Below are 19,648 nucleotides of genomic sequence, written 5' to 3' on the forward strand. Positions count from 1 at the left end.
ACACTGAAATCAATGATTTGTAAGTGAAAAGCTCAGGACTGGAGGCTGTCGTAAGGTGGACACACCACAAATTCATGCATGCCCACAGTAGGCATATATGAAATATATGAAATCAAATTGATTATGATGCAGTCATTAAAGAAGTTGTTAAGTCACGTTGATATCTTGAAGTCAATGTGGAGTGAGATGGTGTGTTTCCATATTTATCGACTTCAAACAAACTTCTTCATTGGGTTTTCCTCCCACTCCGGCAGTGAAGACAGCTTTCCAGAGACACTGTCTTTGATTGGCCAGCCCCACATCTTGAAAAATGGGGCCAGATTCTTCTTAACCTGATTGGAGAACTTTTCTGCCCACAGGTTCATCTTGTAGGAGTTTTCATCTTTAATGTCAGTCATTTTCTGGTAGTCGGAGAAGAGCTGGATGAAGGGAGCCCACCCAAAGCATTCCTGCAGCTGGGAGACAAGAGACAGTACTTTTAAAACACGCAAAGGCAGAACAATAACTATAGAAGCAGAGAGTGAGAACCAATCAGTCTTCAGATCATGACTCAACAGTGTTTGGGGCATTTATGGAGTACAAACCTCGCTACGGAGCAACCGAGTGTTCCAGAGGTTGTTCAATTGGAAATACATGAAAAGGAAGATTTGAAAATAACAGAGCAGAGACAGGTGACTTCTTGGTGGGGTATTTGCATAAGTGACCCTACAGCAGGGAAATCTGAAGCTGGGAGACGAAAGATAGTATTTGTTTACAACACACAAAGGCAAAACAATCACTATAGCAAGGGGAGAGTGAGAATCCGGTAGTCCTCAGATCATGACTCCACAGGGTGGTATGCACTTGGGGTATTTCTAAATCACTGCCCTAAATTCAGAGCACCAGAGTGCTACAGAGGCTTGCAGATTTGATATGTATGTAGGAAGAGAGAAGACCAAAAAAGACAAAGGGTATTTACAAATAACATAGGGAAGAGAAAGGGGACCTCCTGTGAGGCTATTTGCCAAGGTGGCCCTACAGCTGGGAAGGTTGACCTAGCCTTAAGGTGCTGCTGGATGAGAACAATCTTCAGTTCCTTCTGGAAGTAAAAGAGGGTGTGAGATGCATCCGGGAAGAAGGGAGCTCCAGACCTTCCGTATGGAGCAGGAGAAGGTCTTTCATCTTCCCTGTCAATTCCTGCACATTGCATGTATAGTGTCAGAGAGACCCCCTGACATAGACTAAAGACATGGATGAAAGTCTCTGACTCTCAGCTCCTCCAAACATAGCTCAAAGATGACACAGGAGGATACAAGATCACCACTTCCAAAACCTCTCTGGAGATGGACCCGGGATCACAGCTGACTGCACATTGCTGTGAAGAAAGAACACACCATAAGAGGCATCAACAGCTTTCACACCATTAAGTATTTTGATGCTACTCTTCATTTATCACCAAGAAACTGGATGTCACATGGGGTGCAAGGGCTTCCAAAGAGTCACTGAGTCTCGGAGACTTAATATGGCTAGGGGTTGTGGTGATTGAATTTCTTAACCAACTAGTGTTTTTCTCAAAGGCCAATGTGAAAGGAGCATGTGGTCCCCTTCTAGTCGCTCATCAGTGGCGCACTCCACTCTACTGCCACCCACAGAGCCTGCGGCCGCTTCAGGGTGTAGTACTAAGGAGGATGCCCAATGCGAGGCCATTGCCCATTCTGCTGATCCGCAGATACTGTGGATTGTGGGCGGCCCCAGTGAGCGGCAAAGACTGGGCAGGACCCAAACAGTACAAGTCCTTGAGAGGGCCCAGGCCAGTTGTGGGAACAAGGTTACCCCTGGGTGGATATGTTTCGGTCATACTGGCCAGTGTTGTCAGTGTGGTTAACTGAGGGCCCTTTCAACCACATAGGCCTAATCTGTAGCCATCACTTGGGTACAGACCTCAGCATTAGAGTGAAGCCCAGAGCTAGCTGACACTGCACCCCACGGATCACAGCCGCAACAGGGAGTATCGTAAGTGCAGTTCCACGTGTCTAGCTGACCATAAAAATCCACATTTTCATCGGAGAGCTGGGTGAGGTCACAGAGCTCTGTGCTATGCAGCCATCTTGCCTGCTTGAGAAGCCACACCCCCTTGACATTTCATTCATGAAAACTAGAAACAATGGTTTCCTAGGATTCATTCAAAAACAATTAGAACCAACTAATAACTATACCTAGGACCCAACCCAAGGTATCCCCTACACACCATCGCAACAAGAGTTCCCTGGTTGTGAAGAATCACGCATGAAGGTCAATAAATAATAGACTAAAAAACCATGAGCCAAAGAGAAAGAAATATCAAAAAGTGAATATTTCAAAGTCAATCTTGGTATCAACAACATTGTATGCAGGGCTGATGGTGCAGCACACAGTGGAAGGCGAGAGACAGAAATATTTGGAAGACAAACAAGATCATACAGGGTGGGCCAGAAACCTAAACTGGTACAGAGAACAATGTCTGTGGAACCACCAGCCATTTACCAGCCAAACAATACTCGCTGAGCTGCTGACTTGATGCTCAGCCTTTAAAGGCAAAGCAAGAAGTGAAGCTGGAGAGAACCGCATTGACCCCATCCAGACTGGCAATATCTAGAGTTATCAGAATTGGACAGGAGAGCTTGACCCTTCCTATTTAAAGCATGAACGTAGTTATTTGTTTCATGAAGGTCTATCTTCTCATGGATTGCCTGCAGAACCGGAGGGTACTACTTGTTGAGTGCCCAACCTAAGTCAATGAATCAATGTCCATGATTGACTATTGTTGGGTACTAAAGGTAGATTTTAGGTTTTTTTAAGTTGCCAGACGAGGTTTCATTCTTTCAAATCAAGTGCAGTCTCCTCTCTGTCTCTCTATTGAACAATGCAGCGGCAGAAGCAGCATGAGAGGAAAGCTGGTGTTTCTGCTTTGGTTTTACTGCTCTGCAGCGGCCAAAGTGACCCATAATTCCTACATCCAGACGAAGGTAGGTCTGCCATGGAAGGGATCTGAGTCAGAAGATGCCCATGTTTCATCAAACCAGGCAGAGATATGTCTCCTAGATACACTGCAAATGTGCTTTAGTTAACCTGTGATATTGTCACAGTGTCTCCCCACTCATATAAAGGTGAATAATATCAACAAAGGGGTGATGGATATTGAAAAGTCCACTGGTCCAGCAGTCACCTGTTTAAATTGAATGGAAGAGGAGACAGAGAGGAGACTGCACTTGACTTGGAAGGATGACACCAGTGGAGGCTTGTTCCAGAGCAGAGATCCCTGCCCAGTTCAAAGAGAATTCAGATTTCTTTGTGGTCCACAACACAGGAGAACAACAGATCTTCACTAATGCCAGCAATTCCACTTTCCATCCCTTTTCCTGGTCTCAGCCCAGATTTTCTGTCCTGCTGAGTTGACTTGGACTCTTTGATCTCTTGTAAGCATGGGCGGATTTTGCGGATCCACGATTCGCGGATTTGCGTATTCACGGATCGGCGGATTTGGGGCGGGGCTTCTATGCGAGTGCACATGCCTCTTGTGTGTATAAAAGGTCAGAGACCGATCAGAGCAGCAGATGAAGATACAGAAGCTCCTGGCCACAGGAACAGCACGAGGATTGCGCTCGTGAAAGTCAAGGATGCAAAGGCCTCTGTCCAGCATCACAGCTGATTTTCGATGGTATATTTGGGAAGAAGGCACATCTGCCCAGCCTTGACAATGCTCACGATTGTTTTTTGGGCCGATGAATGAGTCACTGAATTTAAGCTTCAACTAGGGCACATGCTTAATTGATATCTGTAAGTGCTTCCGGTTGAGGTTTAATTTTTGTGCCAGGACCATCGTGCCAGAATGAACCCTGCCCTTCATATTTATTCAAGAAGACGCCACCGTTTTGTGCCATACCACTACTCAACTGGAGTACTTTCTACTGGATAATCAGTAAGTGCTACCTCGTTGGGTAAATGTATAGTGCTTTTACTACACTACAGCTGCCTAAAGTGCCAGAGAGTTGTCCACAGCGACCAGGTGTGTGTTACTATGCAATCGCGCCGAAGGGCGCAGGGGTCCCTTTTCAAATACCCAGTGTGCTTGCAGGAACTCCGACTGGCACATTGGCAGGGGTTCCCAGCGTATGACAGGAGGAGGCGGATCTGTCCTACTAGGCAGAAGCTGTACGCCACTCACTGTATCACAACCTCTGCAAGGTCTCTAACCTCCACAACCATCCAGTTGCCGCAGGACACAACCAGCTGGGCCACAGCTCCAAAACCGTTGCCTCAGGACTGCCAGCGCTCCGAACCCAGCTCACAGCTCAGCAGGCATCTCGCCAAGAGCGACGGGAGTCGGGAGGGGGCAGCCAAGACCAAGCCGACAGCATTCTTCCTACTCCAATTCAGGCTGCACCCTGGGCTCTCCCTCCCCAACCACAAGTATTCTGACCGGAATCAGCACACAGTGCAGCCAACAGCAGCGAGGTGGACCATCCTCCTCTGATCAGGCCATCTGTTCAAAGCCCCACACTGACCTCGGGCAGCAAGTAAATGTATAGTGCTTTTACTACACTACAGCTGCCTAAAGTGCCAGAGAGTTGTCTACAGCGACCAGGCGTGTGTTACTATGCAATCGCGCCGAAGGGCGCAGGGGTCCCTTGAGTGAGTTATCATAGTGGGTAAATGGCGGGAAGACGGTGCACACCGCAAGTGTGTGGGCGGGGCCAAACGGACGGGGCTTCCATGCGAGTGCACATGCCTCTTGTGTGTATAAAAGGTCAGAGACCGATCAGAGCAGCAGATGAAGATACAGAAGCTCCTGGCCACAGGAACAGCACGAGGATTGCGCTCGTGAAAGTCAAGGATATAAAGGCCTCTGTCCAGCATCACAGCTGATTTTCGATGGTATATTTGGGAAGAAGGCACACCTGCCTGGCCTGTTGTAACTATTTTACGATGGCGCCGGCAAGCTGCCAGCGCCATCCTAAAATAGTTACTAAATTAGCTTCAACAGGAAGCTCTGATAGATAAAACTAAGCAGGTGCTCGAGCACCTGCTTTATTTTATCTATTAGAGCTTCCTGTTGAAGCTAACTTAGTAACTATTTTAGGATGGCGCTGGCAGCTTGCCGGCGCCATCGTAAAATAGTTACAACAGGCCAGCAAGGCTTGAACTTTTGCCCCCGGAATCGGCCGCTCGCGGATTTGCGAATTCGCGGTAAATTCGCGGGAGTTCGCGGATCGCAAATTTACCGAAAATTCGCAAAATCCGCGAGCGTAACGGATTTTGCGCTCATGCTTAATCTCTTGTTGTTGTCAAGCAACCTCTCCTTCCCAATCATGTATTAAAAGGGGAGGTTAAAGGTAACTTTATAAATCACTGGATCCCATTGGTTGTTAATGTTTTGTTCAATTATTATAGCGGGTTAGAGCAGAGGTACCATTGGTACCATATATTGCTGTAGTGAAGCCTACGTGGTGCTTCCTATCTCAGGTAGGTTGTCAGAAGCCATCCTTCATTGTGTTGTCCCTGCAGGTCCTGAATGGAACACTAGGGTTTCAGTTTGTTGACTGCTTCACTCACTTGTCCAGGGCTTAAAACTGCAACAAGGCGGGATATTTGAAGACTCTGTCCATGTGTAAGATTATAACTCCACATTTACTGAAATCCCAACTTTATCTCCAGGATCCTGTTCTCAAAGAAGGTCATCAATTTTTCACACCACTGATCTGAGACAACTCGGGTATCTTTGGCCATCTCTGGCTTCATGACTTCTAAGAAAAACTAGAATAATTCCCTAGTTGTCTTTGACACCTGTTTGATCTGTGGCAATTGTAAGGGGGGTGTAGTGCTAAGGACGGTTGGTCCTATGTGTGCAGGGATCGCTGCTGAGCTGAGCTTGTTGAGCTGTGAGTGAGGCCTTAGGAGAGGATTGTCATGGACACCAAAGATCACCGAGAGGGTTATTCGGAGATCACTCAATTATTGCTGCTTCTCAACAGACTGCAGAAACCATAGGATTTCACCCATTTCCCCTCAAGGCTCACCTGCAGATACGTCTCCAGAGCGGCCCATAAAGTCCAGTCCTCCAGCTTGGCCCCTTTCTCGAGGTAGTTCTTGATGTGCTGCTCTCTGCACTCTGGGTGAAGGTCTCCATGAGCTCTGCTCCTTGGGATTCCCAGCACCTTCTCGCTCACGTAGACTGACCAAAGGTTGCAGGTGGCCTCCGTGGTGTTCGGACTGATGTTCCAGCCCCAGCACTGCTGATTGTGCCCCAACTCGTGGATGGGACCCCAGATCCCTCCACTAATCAAATCAAAGTTAGTCAACTCTTTAGCGGAGTCTGTGTGGGCCATGATGGGATAGCCAGCGTGCATCCAGCCTGAAAGGAGAAGAAAAAAGATGACAACTGCTGCATCCCACAGAAGAACCATCAAACACTGCACATGAACAACAGCGTTGTACACTCAGACAACAGTCTGGGTTGCTGTCTCTCTTTCTGGGACTCTCTTGAAAGTCAGAGTCAGTAGGTGTCATAAGTGGGAGATGATATCTGTGGTACCCACACATCACTTCCTCCTGTTCCAACACTCACAAGCATCACTGGTTCAGCATGGCTCATAAAAATGATTTCTTTAAACTAGTTTGATGAAAACATACTAGACAGGGGAGTCTGTGCCTATAAAAAACAAATTGACTTCATTCTTCCCTTCCGCTTTACTGATCATTAAAAAGTTACAGGGACTGTTGGCGGCTGTTGAATGGCAGAGACCAAAGTATTAATTAGAAGTGGAAGTAGCTGCATGTGGATGCAGGGAGTGAACCCCTCACCTGGTCGGCCGGCAACAAAAAGGCAGGTCTGTGTCTTGGATTCAGAAGGTTATCCTAGCCCCTGATAACGCCCAAATCCTCTGAATGAATGACCGGCACAGGGTACGGTGTAGTACTCTGGCCTGTTAGCACATCATGATCTGTCTTAATAGGAGACTGCAGAGAGTCTGGGGTAAAGGCCATGTACAGTGTAAGATGTCCCAAATGCAGTCCCCCCTCTGGTATATTAGCAGTACCGGAAGTGGGTGGCAACACATCTGTGCCAGAGGGAAGAGAAACATGAACGATGTGTCAAACTTGTTAAGATGAGGCGAGTAACATAAAGCAAGATGCAGGGGTTTGAGGCCCACTCACAGCATTCATGCAGCGGTCTAGGGTTGCGGGGAACATCCTTTTCAATGCAACTTTTACCACGCAGTGCTTTTACAATGCAGGTTTTACCACAAAAACCATTACAACGCATTGCACTGGGGGGCGCTCTAGGATAAGTAATAGTTTAATTTACTATCCAACACCTTCCCTACTATCCATGGGGACTGGAGTTGGAATAGTAAATTAAACTATTCACTATCCAGCACCCCCCAAAGCAATGCGTTGTAATGGCTTGCGTGGTAAAACTTGCGTTGTAACAGCATGCGTGGTAAAAGCATGCGTTGTAACAACGTACATCCCTAGGGTTGCATATGCACTTGTAAAGTGAAACCCATGCAATTTCACTCATCCTACCCAAACACATTAGTTGTGGATAAGTAGGAGGAAGTTATCTCCTGCCCCCCAACCCCTAGTCTTGTCTTCAGTCAGGCTACTTGAGGAACGTGCTCTAGTAATATCCTGCGAATACTAATGAATATCAGTCTTCAGCTGCCTTCCTACCTAAGTGAGCAATCACAAGGAGATGATGGACGGAGCGCGGACACTTTTCATACACTCACCCCCAGTCACAGATCTGGTTTGAACCCTTCATCGTTCTTTAGCTCACTTCGGCACCCCAGTTCAGACCCAGCCATATTCAAATCAGTCTTGACCCTGTGCCTCAAGGGAACAGTCCAGCCCGAACTGCCAAGCAATATCTGCCCTGAACCGGGAACACACATCCTGGAAAAGGTTTCAGGATAGCACCCTTCATCAGCCAGGCTAGCTTGAATCATCCTGTGGCAAAGTGAGTAAGGGACCCTTGTCTGGGCATTCCCTGCCAACTTGGGTTGAACAAAGCAAACACAAGGAGATGATGGACGGAGCTCTGAAAGTTTTTAGGCAATCACTCCTGGTCACAGATCTGGATTGAATCCATCACCATTCTTTAGCTCACTTCACCACTCCAGTTCAGACCCAGTCATATGCAAATCAGTAATCACAAAGATCTGAGAGGCAACCAGCCCAGCATACACTGAAATGACGGCAAAATTGCCAGGCATAGACAGAAGAAACAAGAGATTATCTTTGATTATTTGATCCTTTATTTCATATTCATTGGAGTACTTGAATACAGCCAACTCATTTCACCCATACCTGAGCTTCTTCAGGGCTGCAATGTATACAAATATGGCCTACATTAATCCATTCATTATTGCAAGTCATGACCACAATTTAAAATATTTACATTCAAATACAGCCTACAAAAGGAAGGATCTATCACGTATTCCAACCCATTCCATCCATCAAACACAGGGAAGTTAATCTTGCTTACCATCCAAGAGTACGAGCTCCTCAGTTTCTTGGCTATTCCCAGTGCAATATCTTTTTAATGAAACAGAAGCTACAAACAAAAAGGATGGAGTCACATATTAAGCCTCACAGATGCTACTCAAAATTCTGTGTTACTCTGTAAAGAAGTACAGGTTCTCTTGACAAGGGAGCCATAGAGAGGGAGCCTGTAACAGAAGTAGGTCATAGTTGTTATTCCCACTACTTCATGGTGTGAAAGAAGGAAAGAGGACTTTGTCCTATTCTGAACCTGCACCTTCTTAGCCTCTTCCTGAAAGAAGAGTAGTTCAAGATGCTCAGGCTCATCCAAGTTTGGTCTGCCCTAGACCTGTAAGACTGGATGGTATTGATTGACTTACAAGATATATATTTCAACATCCCCGTCCTGCCGGCACACAGATGCTACTCACGGGTCACAGTGACCAGCAGCACTCTCAGTTTGCTGTGCTATCTTTCAGCCTTACCAGCAACCCTTGTGCATTTACCAAGATGATGCCAGTGGTCCCAGCTCGTCTGTGGAGGTTGGTGGTTTCAGTCTCCCGCTACCTCGATGACTGGCTGTCGAAGGCGGGCTCTCCCCAGGATCTTGCCAGTCACCTTCAGACTACTGCAGACCTCCTGCACTCGCTGGGGTTCACTATGAACATGGTTAAGTCACACCTGACTCCCGCTCAGATGCTCACTTTCATCTGCGCTCTCCTGGAAACAGTGCAGGTTTGGGCTTATCCCCTGAGCAGGGAGTCCAGGATTTTCAGGCTATTATTCTGATGTTTCAGCTTCTATCCTGAATTTCGGAAAGACTGACCTCTAGACTACTGTTCTTCATGGCTTCCAGCATCCTGCTGGTGACACATACCTGCTGGTGTATGCGGATTCTGCAGTGGGACCTGAAGTCCCAATGGGCTCAACAACAGGGTAATCTTTCTGACATGGCCCAGATCTCAAAAGGAACTGCAAAATACCTGCAGTGATGGTGAACAAACTGCGACTGGGTCAGTGTCCCACCCCTCTCCATTCCCCAAACACATCTAACAGTAGTAACTGATTCATAATTCTTGGGCTGGGGCAGCCATCTTGGAGAGGTAGAGATCAGGGAACTCTGGTCTCCGGTGGAGCCTCAGGTTCCAAATCAGCTTGTATGAGCTTCAGGCAAATCACTTGGCATTAAAAGAATGTGTTAGTCTGATCAAGGGAAGGCTGGTGCATGTCTTCATGGACAACCCCACCGCCATTTGGTACTGCACCAAATGGGGTGGGGTGAGGAAATGGACCTTGGGTCAAGAGGCCCTGAGCCTCTGGAATTGGCTGGAATGTCAGGAAATTTCCCTGGTCGGTTCAGCATCTGGTCGTATCTCTGTACGCCAGTGCGTACAAACTCAGCTGAAGATGCCAAGTGGATTACAAATGGTGTCTCCATCCAGAAGTGATGAAAGGTCTTTTTCAGAAATGTGGAGAGCCTTGGTTAAATCTGTTTGCCACTAGGGGATAGGCGAAGAATTCCTCTCCGCCCGTAGAGTTGCAGAGTTTTATCAACTTCGCGCTCCATGCGGAGTTCATCAAAACTCTGTGAAGCGATACAGAGTGTACTTTTTTCCCTTGCACAGCTCACCAATTGTAATTTGTGAGCACTCACGAGACAAAATTATGTTGGACCTCCTCTCGGAGAGATTTCTCAATGCGGGCAGTTGCGGCAGCTTATCGGCTCGCATTGGGGAAGCTGCCACTCAAGTAGAATGTCTACTTGAGCGGCAGAAAGCAGCAGCGCCCTTCAGTGTGACGTGGAGTGCCTTTTGTGCTGATTTTGAGTGCAGGACAAACTCTCAGCACTTAAAATCAGTGCAAGCAGCACAACTTAACATACTACGCCGCTGGCGGAACTCTACGGAGTACGGAGTGTTTTTCTGTCACTTTGCGGAGTTCCATGGGGTAAAACTGCAAAATCCACCCAGGCCTATTTGCCCCAGCTAAGAATGCGCAATGTCAGCAGGTTTGTGTGCTGGAGTTTCCAAAACGGTTCTCATTCTGAGACACTTTTTGTCTCGAATGGAGCTCCGGCCTAATGTATGCCTTTCCACCAATACCCCTCTTGCCCCGAGTTCTCAAGAAAACAGGAATGAGCAGGCCAACGTCATTCTTGTGGCTCCTGATTGGACATGAGTCTGGCATCCTGAGCTGTTAAATGTGACCAGTGGTCCTCCAGTCAGTTTGCCTCTTGTGGAGGATCTTCTGTCGCAGCAAGAGGGCAGGGTCCCGCACCAAGTCTGCTTCCTCTCCCACTGCATGTGTGGAGATTGAGTGGCAACAGTTAACAGCTTTCAACCTTCCGTCTGAAGTCTGTGATGTGTTTTGGGTAGTCAGGCGTCCCTCCACCAAGCCCGCATATGCCTGCCATTTGTATAAGTCTGTGTCATGGTGTGCTTACCTCGGAGTTGAACCCCTTTCTGCACCTTCATCCAATGTCCTTTTGTTTGCCCTATCTTTGGCTCGGCATTGCTCTACTTTTGGCACTGTCAAAGGTATCTTTTGGCACTCTCTGCCTTCCTGCAGTTGCCAGAACAATGTTCTCTTTTCAAATCTCCTGTTGTAGCCAGGTTCTTTAAAAGTCTGTAGCACATGGTTCCCCCCACACCATTTATCATGCCTCCATGGGACCACAAACTTGTTCTCACTTTCTTGATGTGTGCGCCTCCTAATCTTTGAACAATTGCCATCTTCTAATGCTCACCATTAGGACTGCCCTTTTAGCGGCCATCCTCCCCACAGCTCCCTTTACCTGGAAAAACTGGTCCTCTGGACATGTGCGCCCTTCCTTCTGAAGGTTGTCACTCCCTTCCATGTAGGCCAGAGCATTTCCCTGTTTACCTTCTTTGCTCTGCTTCATTCTTCAAAGGAGGAGGTGAGACTTCACTGTCTCGACCAAAAAGAGAGTTGTTATTCTACCTTGAGCTCACAAAAGTGTTCCCGGAGGATGATCAACTCTTCATGGACTGTGGTTGAGCCAAAAAAGGGAAGGATGTGCAGAAGCAGACCATCTCGCAATGGATCGTCCAGTGCATTAAGATCTGTGACGCAATGGACAAGAAACCCCCCCCCCCCGAGGGCTTTCGGGCTCACTTCACCAGAGCCAAAGCTGCAACCACTGCGTTAGTGCACGGCATTCCTCTCCTGGACATCTGTCAGGGGGCGATGTGGGGATCACTGCATTGATAGACAAAACATTACTGCTTGCACAGTCAGGACAGTCGTGATAGGCACTTCGCCCATTTGGTCCTGCTGGCATATTTGGTCTAATTGGGTTTGCAGACCCACCTCCAGTGAGGTACTGCTTGCCTACCTATCCTAAGGTGCGGAATCTGTGACTAGAAGTCTCTATCAGATTAACAAGTTACTTACCCATCGTGACTCTCTATCTGGTGGAGAGACTTTCCAGCCCCGGATCCTTCACCAACCCTTCCATCCTCCCTGAGAACTGATTAAAGTGTCGGGGCTTTACTGTTCAGTTCTCACTGTGGTTTCTGGCTTGGAAAGTTATGAAAATAACTGACGTCAGTGCATCAAGGTGGTGCCTATATAGGTACTGCGCACGTAATTTCCAGTGAGACCGACATAAATTGAACAGCACCCCCTACTGCTGGACAAGGGTACTGCTCGAAAATCTTATGGATCCATCCTGCCACCTGGGGATATTCTAAGGTAAGGAATGTGAGGATCAATAGCGTCTCTACCAGATAAGGAATTACCAATGGTAAGTAACTTGTTCTTTAGCATCATAAAGCCCTTCCTGCAATATTCTAAAGACAAGGTCATGTTACAGACTAATCTCAAACTTATACCCAAAGTACCAAGTAAATTTCACCTCAATGAACCAAAAGTCCTTAAGACATTGTTTCTGAATCTGACAAATGTAGCAGAAAGAACTCTCCACTCACTGGAAGTTTAAAGGTGTCTGATATTTTATTAAGGCAGAACTAAACAAACTAGAAAATCCAATCAGCTTCTAGTATCATTGTTGGCACCACTGAAAGGTTTCTTGTGACAAAACAGTACATTTCGAGATGGTTAGATGCGACAATAATCTTCTGTCATACAAAAGCAGGAAGGTGTAGTAATCTAGTTTCCATATTCTATGTTTATATTATATTAGAACATTACCATGTCATGCCCATTCCTATGGATACAGAATGTTGGGCTTTGAATACTGTTCTCTGTATTCCTGTTTTGTCAGTTCCTGGGAGCTCTTGTGACTAATGGCTAATAAATGATATTTGTCCCATCATTTGTGGTTGTGTGGGCTTACTTCAGAAGGCCTTTAACGCAAGCAATACAGAAACATTCTACAAGAAGCATTGCATTTTCATCTCATCAGCACCCTCTTCAGGAGTGCCACTGATAGATATTTTAAGAGTAGTGACATGGAGCAGCAGCTACGCATTCACAAGACACTTTTCCCTAGAAGTAGTCGTAGACACAAACGCAGCAGTGGGCAGGAGGTTCTCCGTCATCTATTCAAATAAGGTGAGTCTGTTTTTTATCCCCATTCCGCTCCAAGGTATCTTTCATAGATTCCCATGCGATCTCCCCTCATCTCGACTAGAGGCTCACCTCAGATATTACATTTATGGGTTTGCATTTCTACTCTTATGCAACTAAATCTGAGTTGTGAAGTCCTCTAGAGAGGTGGCTCAAGGAGCGCTCTCATCTTATTGGCTGAAGTGAGGGTCCTTTAGAATGAGGTGAATTGTCTAACGGAGAGGGCACTGCCCGTGGCTTTTAACGCTGTCAGTGCCTGGTACTGCTATTGTAAAGTTACAGAGGGACTCCCACTTCAACGACTGGGAATGATCCAAGAATGTGAATCTATGAAAGACACCAATGCTGCAGAACCACAGTTACTGGTGAGTAACTTGTGTTTTCTATTGTTTCCTCATTGGAGAGGGATAGCCGACAGCTTCTGCTTCCAATTAGAGTGATTTTTACAATACTTCACAGTGGAAAAGAGTAATATCTGAGAGTCTAAATCTTAAAAATGCTTTTTCATATGTGAGTTAATTCTAAAATCTAAATAAAATTATTTTTCCATCACATATGTGGTTTGCAAATAACTTGAGTTTTTGTAGGTTGATGAGTGTTCAATAGTGAGAGAAAATCAGTAGTCTTTACGGATTCCTGTATTACATATTTTGCTGTGACCTGTCAATCATGGAGCTGATGCTGATTAACCGTCTATCAATTAAGGATTGTGGGAGCTCAGGCAATGAGAGAAGCCTCTTTTTTATTAAGTTTTTTAATGTCTGAAGTCATTCAGTTGCTGGTTATTACTGTTAAGTGATTTCTATATAGCACACAAATAAGTTCGTATTATTTCTACTGTAAAACTCCAAAGAGGCAAGTCCTTATTCTAATCCTAATCAACACTGAGGCAAACACATTCTTAGACTAGTACACTTTAAACATTTTTAATGAGCAAAATCTAAAGATTTTTAATAACTTGATTCAAAATCAGCATTCCGTATAAGATCAGAGGGCCTAACTTAGTAGTAGTAACTGTAGTTGATGGTCCAGTTGCTGCCCCAGGCCCATGTTTTCTAGAATAGTGTTTTAGTGACCGAGAGACTCAGAGCATCAACTTGATAAAGGGCCTGTATATGATCTTGGTGGACAGGGTTACTCCGTCACAAACGTGACAGATATCTCGTCCGCCAAATTACAATTCCATTAAATCCTATGAAACTAGTAATACAGTGATGGGATAGCCACCACATTTGTGATAGAGTATTCCATCCGCCAAGATCGTAACCATGCCCAACGTCATGATGTGGGAGTTTGAAGTAAGTTTATTGCCAATTTCAACTCCCAGGATAAGCATGTAACATGATCAAAGCTTCCGCTGTTTTTGTAATGCTCCCACAATCCTTCAAATTGAAGAAGAGGAATATATCGGAGTCCAAATTATAAAACAATTTGTTTTTCATATGCAAGTCAATTTTAGAATCTATATAAAATAATTGTTTTCATCTCAATAGGGCTTTTTGGTCCCCTCAAATTAGCTAGAATAGCGATTGATCGCCCTTGAGACGTCAGAAAGTCTACCTGATAAATTAAATATGTGGAAGTATGAAGCTGATTTCCACACAAAAGAAGTAAAAATGTGTAACATAATCCATTTTTCTGTTTTATTGGAAGCAACTGAACATAGATGTAGCACATTCAAAGCACATCATTATTGTTTCTGTGATTGGCCTTCAGTCTATTTGATATGGTGTATTCCTGAAGTCAATTTAATTATTACTGTTGACGCATTTGTGTACAAGGTATGATCATCAAACCGTCTGCACAGACTAAATGATTGAGGTGTATCTGTGGATGTTAATTAATTAATTAATGATAAGGCCACCATTAATGGTTTGTAAGGTCTCCGATAGAAAATAGATTCATAATGAGAAATTGAGAGTGACCATGCAGCGTCTTTGATTTAAGCTATTTCCAGATAAAAAAATCACTAGAAATGTTAAAAAGTTACCTGTTCAAAATGTTCCTCCCAAACTCTTTTTCCTTCTTTTTAAAGTAAGAGAATTGGATATCTATGTATTATAGGTGTACAGACTGCAGCATTGATAACAATAAGAGTAAGACACTGCGACTGAAAGGGCACCTTGACCCCCATGTCTTGTAGGTGGCATTTTACTCAGTTTTTTTCCCGGCTCCTGCTTACAGGATCCTGCAGCACATATCTGCATTTTGAGTCTTTTTTTCTCTCAGATTTTTTTAATCTGTTGTTTTAAAAAGTGATTTCCTTGACATCCTTTAGAACATAGAGTATTTTTGAAAATTTTCTGAAAAAATTCCAACTCTTTTTGCGAATTGCACCAGAATAGGGAAGAAAATTGGCACAAACAAACCAGTGCAGGATCTGTATCCTATGGTTGCCTAACTTTCATGACCCCAAGACATGCTGCCACTGCAAGAGTCTTTCCAGGCACACTTTGAGAGAGAGAGAGAGTAGATTCACCTCCATGGCAAGTGGAGCACCACGGAAGGCAGGATTCCCTGGCTGGAGCGACTTCTAAAGGGCGAGGAGAGGCTGTTCCCTATGTCGCGCTCAATGGACTCCCAAAGAGGGAGATCCAGAAGGCGAATATCTGGCAAAAAACAATGCTCCAGTTTGACTTCGAGGACATTGATATCAACTGCTTGCTCGCTGTCTGGAGCTGGTTAAGACATATGAGGTCAAGGAGTAGACCACTGTCAACATGCAGAGATACATGTCTCGACATTAATAACTTCGATGTTGAGGCATGGTTCCCCGTCGAGACACTCCTGTCACATCAGACCTCAGTCTGCAGATTGTCTTATCTCCAATTGGGGATACTCATTCTTGACTGCCTTAGGAAGCTATTACCACCGCTATGTTGGTAGCCTGAATCTTCTTGACCTTATCATTGATGTATACCTCTGTAGCGATGTATCCAACGCGGAGGATTCTATAAACCAATTGCTTCTTTCAATGTGTTAACTCACCTTAGTATCAGGACAGTTTTATTCTGCATGTCAAGCGCCATTGCCTGTAGGACAACTTTATAAACATGACGCTTCATCCTACTCAGCAATTTACTCATGTATCAGGAAAGTTTCACTCTGCAGACAAAGCATTTTTATTTGTCCATAGGCCATCCCCTGACGTAGTCCATCCTAGTGGTCCTTTTATTCTTGGATGAGACCAGGTATATATCCCAGCCATCCCCAGGTTCATTTCAATCCTGATGAGACCCTAGTATCTTGGAAAAGGATCAAAATGCCATTGACAAATAAAAAGACAGACCGGACCCATTTGCAAATCACACACTGAGAATCCTCTGTAACTGGCTGTCTTTCTAAAAAACATAATCAATATGCTATTAATGCTCACAGACTAGTTCACCTTTTTCCTTTTGGTTTTGTTTCCTTTCACTTGGGGAGTCCTTCAAAATTCAGTCAAAACATCTTTATCACTCACTCACGTTGTAATATCACGTTATTTCATTGCCTTGCATAACAATATATTTTGATTATGTTAAATTGAATTGAATTAAAAACTACTCACTGTTTTGTGAATTGATTGAATATATAGATTGAATCTAGACAGGACTTTGTAAACAAAATGTCATTACATAGATTTGGTCCGCACGGAAAAGTTTGTGCTATTCTATTGTGTTGATTTGAAATGAGTTCCATGTGAACACTTACTTCAAATTCTACACTTCATTTAGGCTGAGAAACACAGGCTTGAAACTTGAAGTCCAACGCTGAATTCTGAACCTGCCGTTCTCAGGAAACACCTTATTCCGCTGTGTCGAGTTAAATTTGAGCTCGGCACACTGAAAGAGTTCGGATTTGAGTAAAAGTGGGACTATAGAAGACATTCCAATATCCCTATGACAGCTGGTACTTCCACCAGAAGGTTCAAACCCCTCATTGGCTTCAAGGGCAATAAAAACAGTAATCATCTCAACAGTACGGAGACATCAGCATCAGCGCGGTCAATCAAGAGGCAAATGAGATCAGCAATCATCTGCCCAAGCCTCCAGATCAAACGGCGGCAAACAATGAGTCCTCTCTTTTCCCTCTTCAGTTGACCACTACAATATGGGAAAGTGTAACCTGGTATCTACAGGAGTGGCAAAGAATAACCACTGACTAATGGGTTCTGAATATTGTAGAACATGTATACTCTCTCAGATTGAAGTGTCTTACACCATCCCTTCCACCCAAGAATACATCCCTCTTCCATCTGGAAAAATGCAGCCTCGAGATTCTACCAAACAGTCACACTGGGGAATGTTCTCTTCACTGATAGGTCAGGCAAATTTCTTCACACCTTTCCTCTGATTCCTCTGCTACCATCAGTGATCATCAAGCTGTCATGCATGAAAGCCAGAATGATTCTCATTGCTCCGGAGTGGCCCAGGCGGTGATGGTTCACAGGTCTCCTTCACCTTTAAGAGTGTCAACACAGGAAATTGCAATGCACTCCAACCCTGTTCAAGCCAGATACAAACCCAAACCTTCAATTCTTGAGCTTGGCTCCTCAACGCATAAATATAATTACTTGAACCTCTCTCAGGAATGCATGGATGTGTTGAGAGAAGCTAAACTTCCTTCTACTAAAACGTTCCATTCGTTCAAATAGAAGATGTTCTGCATCTGGTGCTCTCAGAGCAACTTCAATCCTCTCACTTGTCAGGAAGAGGCGGTTCTTCCATACCTCCTCCATTTGGCTAAAGCAGAGTTACAGTTCTCCTTGATTAGAGTGCCTCTGGCAGCAATTACAGCTTACCAAAAATGTCCTTCACAAATACGCTTTTTCAGCATACCTTTCAAGAATTTTCTAGAGAGCATTAGGAAAATATATCCTACTCTCAAGAGACCTTCTCCTCCATGGGATTTAAATATTGTCCTTTCTCACCTTGTGGTTCCTCCCTTTGAACCCACTCATAGGACTTTCTTCAGCACCTTACCTGGAAGGATTCCTTCTTGGTTGCCATAACATCTGCTTGTAGAGGAAGCGACATACAGGCCCTATGTTCCCATGAGCCTTACACAATTTTTCATAGGAACAGCGTAGTGATGGGAACCCATCCTAAAATCCTCACTAAAGCAATCTCAGATGTTCATGTCAATCAAACTATTTCATTATGTAAATTTTTTCTGAATCCCTCCTATCCTGCAGAGAGATCTCTACATACTCCTTATGTTAGGAGGGTGCTGAATTTCTACCTAGACAGGACGAAACCTTTAAGGAAGTGAAAGCAACTTTTTTGTAAGCTAAGTTCCCTTATGGACAGGTATGGCCATTTTGAAACAATCCTTGTCTAGATGAATTGCCTCCCACACAATCATTTTTTTCAAAAGGCGAACAAAACTCTGCCTTAAAGACCTGAAGCCCATTCCACTAGATGTAAAACGGCTACTGCTGCATTACTTCAATTCAAATTGCTGAGATTTGTAAACTGTGACTTGGAGATCGGTTCACACCTTTACAAGGCACTACTGTCTTGATTTGGCTGCTATTGTAGCTGCCCAAGTCAGGCAAGCTTCTCTGAGCCCTGTGTTTGCTTATTTATACTGTTCACTTTTATCCCCCCGAGCTGAATTATTGGGGATGAGCTGGCTAATCTATTTAATGCATTTGATGATCAGTGGATGTTTCCTGAGAGAAGGAATGGTTTCCTACCTTTAATCCTAGCTCTTCTCGGGGGACTCTCCACTGAAACCGCAAGCAACCCTCAGTTCTCCTCGAGAGAAGACATAAAATAAGTTTCACACTCTACATTCATAAAGAGCTGGGTAGAGGTCCTCCTACAGGGCATGATGGCACACTGGATGGCACACTGGAGGTCTCGGTGCCTTAAAGGAGCAGCGGCCTAGTCTCAGTGCTTTCAACACCGCAGCCTATACAGCTACATTGACATATATTTCCTCTTCTCTTACTTTAAAAAAAAGCAAAAAGAGATTGTGAAATACTTTTTTAAAAGGTCACTTTGTAATCTTTCTAGTGAATTTTGAAGGCCTAAGCTTTTTTCTTTCAAATTTTAAAGTCAATCAATATATTTGTCAATATAGCCTGTTTTAAGACTACAAAATGTAATTTTTGTGTCCAAGGTAAGGCATAGTAAATGTGATTTCGAAAGAACTGCTCTGGTGAAAAATAAATGTAAATCCAGTACTTGTATAGCACACGAATCACCCCCGAAGGGGTATCTCGGCGCTGGGGGCCATTGGGAAGATTAAGCAAGCTATTGCCCAGAGTCGCATGGTGCTGGCCAGGCCCCTGCCATCGGAGCCGGGGATCAAACCGTGATCGCCAGCGTCCAGCGTGAGTCGCCCTGGCCGCAGCGCCACACCTGTCCCTGCACGTGGGCGGAACTATTCATTGATAATAATTTAAATGGCAATTCCCCTGGGAGAGAACTAGAATTACAGGTAAAAAACTACTCCTTTTTCCTGACCAGTTGCAGTTTAAGATTGTCATGTAAAGGAATGGAATACAGGCCATCTGGGGACTCTTCAGAACTGCCGTGTTTTAAATTTCATAGCAAATTCACAATAAATCCTCCTGTTATGTTTGTAGTACTATTAGAAACTGTTT

The 19,648-nt window shown here is 44.8% G+C and overlaps 1 pseudogene; it reads right to left on the reverse strand.

Moving 5' to 3' along the window:
- Positions 1-203: 203 nt before the first annotated feature.
- Positions 204-19,648, reverse strand: part of LOC144772190 (TRPM8 channel-associated factor homolog) — a 155,699-nt pseudogene continuing 136,254 nt past the window's right edge.

This window comes from Lissotriton helveticus, chromosome 8, assembly GCF_964261635.1.
Source record: "Lissotriton helveticus chromosome 8, aLisHel1.1, whole genome shotgun sequence".
Taxonomy (NCBI): Eukaryota; Metazoa; Chordata; class Amphibia; order Caudata; family Salamandridae; genus Lissotriton; species Lissotriton helveticus.